The 2,391-nt window shown below is 36.8% G+C and overlaps 1 protein-coding gene across 6 annotated transcripts in view; it reads right to left on the minus strand.

Annotated features, from left to right (window-relative positions):
* Nucleotides 1-2,391, minus strand: part of osbpl6 (oxysterol binding protein-like 6) — a 170,778-nt gene that overhangs the window by 99,139 nt on the left and 69,248 nt on the right. The gene's annotated exons all lie outside the window — the stretch shown is intronic.

The following is a 2,391-nucleotide window of genomic DNA, read 5'->3' on the forward strand; positions in this document are numbered from 1 at the left end:
CAATGTATAATTTCAGTTACATCACACTGTAAACTTTTGCTATAAATTCTGTGCCTTACAATTGTGTCCTCCACAACCACCTGATGAAAGAGCGGCGCTCTAAAAGCTAGTGCTTCCAATTAAACCTGTTGGACTATAACCTGGTGTTGTGTGATTTTTAACTTTGTACACCCCAGTCCAACACCGGCATCTCCGAATCACAACAATTTGTAAATTTTGTTGTTGTACTTGCTACTTTATGAACTTGTTAATTCACTGATTCCCACCTCTACATTAACCTACTAACTGCTATAAATTCACTGTTGCATGATACTTATTAATTGTGTGCCCATTACTTTACTGACTTGGAAGCATTTTATTTCCTCAATCATATCCCTTCATTAATTTGTTGGTGTCTGTTGCTTTAGAATATATTTAATTTAGTGGTGGTCAGTGCTCTATTCACTTATTAATTTGCTGTTATCCACTCCGCTGTGCTGCAATACACATTGATGATCTAAACTGACCCATGTGCAAATTGAGTTTTCGATGTGCATCACCAAACACCTTTTAACTTAAAATTTGCCAGTTTATTATTTTTAACTTTTAATTTTTACTTTTAACATATTATGATATCGGCAACTTCTGTCAATCATTTTCTTTGAGTATTTTCACACTGCTCGAGAACATGAATCCTGCGTCATTTTGTAAACATGAGATGGAATAGGTATGATATCAAGTGAACTTGGATTGGAAGATGAAGACACAGGTGGGTGTCGTCTATTGGTTACCTAACAGTAGCTATAGTTTCAGACGGAAAATAAATCAGGAGGTAATGAGGCATGTGTGATTGTAATCTTTAAAGAGATTGGTAAAATCAATTTGGCAGAGGTAGCCACAAGGGCAAATTCATTGAGTGCATTTGGCATAGCTTCCTAGAACAATGTGTTGTAGATCCAACGGAATCAGGCCATTTTGGATCTGGTGATATGTAAAGAAACAGCTTTAAATCAAATATCCCAGAGGGAACAATAACCAGGGCATGGTAGAATTTAGCATTCAGATCAACACATGAGACGTTTTGGTTGGAAACAACTGCATTCAACTTGAATAAAAGATTATTACAAAGGAATGATGACAGAGTTAGCTGGAGAGGATAGGGAAAAAGGGTTTAGTTGAAAAGAAGGTTGGTGAACAATGGCAGATGTTTAAGAAAATAGCTCATGACTCACAATAAAGAAGAGGAAGGAGAATTCTAGAAAAAAGAAAAACCTATCACAGTTAACTATGGTTGGGGATAGTTTCAAATTAAAAGAAAAAAAAGTGGGAAAAATTCATGGTAAGCCAGAGGATTGGAAAAGTTTTAAGAGCCAATAAGAGAAAATAAATTTTGAGAGTAAATCAGCAAGTAATATCAAGACAGACTATAAGAGCCTCCTTAATCAAACGATAGAGGCCAAAGTGAACTATGGTCCCTTCAAGAATAAGGCTGGAGAAATATCAGTAGGGAACCATGAAATGGCAGAGGAGTTGAATAAATACTTTGCAAGAGTCTTCACAGTAGAAGATACTAATGTTATTCCAAACATACAAAATAATCAAGGTGCTAGAAGGAGTTTTTGGGGAAGGAGTAGGGAGCGAAATAGATACTTTTCCCCCAGGGATGGATATTGTATTAGGGAAACTAATCGGGCCAAAGGCTGATAAGTTCTTTGACCCTGATGGGTTGCATTAAAATATTAAAGGATGTAGCTACAGAGGTATTGGATGTACTGTAGTGATCTTCAAGAATATGGAAAAGTTCCAGAGCAATGGAAAACTGCAAATCTAACACCCTTGTTCAAAAAAAGGAAAGAGACATAAAACAGTAACTACAGGCCTTGGAGGATAATATCTATCATTGGGAAAATGTTAGAATCTAATATAAAATTGCAGAGCATTTAGAATCAGCTTCACAAAGGAAAAATCATGACTGACAAATTTATTAGAATTCTTTGAAAAGGTAACAACAGGATAGATAAAAGGAGAACCAGTAGATGTAATATATTTGGACTTCCAAAAGGCATCTGATAAGGTATCACACGTTAGCCCACTTAAGTGCTGAGGCAGTATATTAGCACGGATAGAGAAATGGCTAACAGAAAACTGAGAGATGATATAAAGAGGGTATTTTCTTCAAGATGACAGCAATATGTAGTGATAGAGTGCCCCAAGGATCAGTGCTGGGGCGACAAGTATTTGCAATGTATAACAAAGACTTTGATGAGGAAAATTAACATACTATAGTAAGTTTGTGGATGACACAACATTGGGTGGAAAGGCAAGTGGTGAAGATGACACCAATGAGTGTGTGTAGACAATGAGTTTGTGGGCGGCACGGTGGCACAGTGGTTAGCACTGCTGCCTCACAGC

The sequence above is a fragment of the Chiloscyllium plagiosum genome, chromosome 7 (genome assembly GCF_004010195.1).
Source record: "Chiloscyllium plagiosum isolate BGI_BamShark_2017 chromosome 7, ASM401019v2, whole genome shotgun sequence".
In the NCBI taxonomy this organism is placed as follows: domain Eukaryota; kingdom Metazoa; phylum Chordata; class Chondrichthyes; order Orectolobiformes; family Hemiscylliidae; genus Chiloscyllium; species Chiloscyllium plagiosum.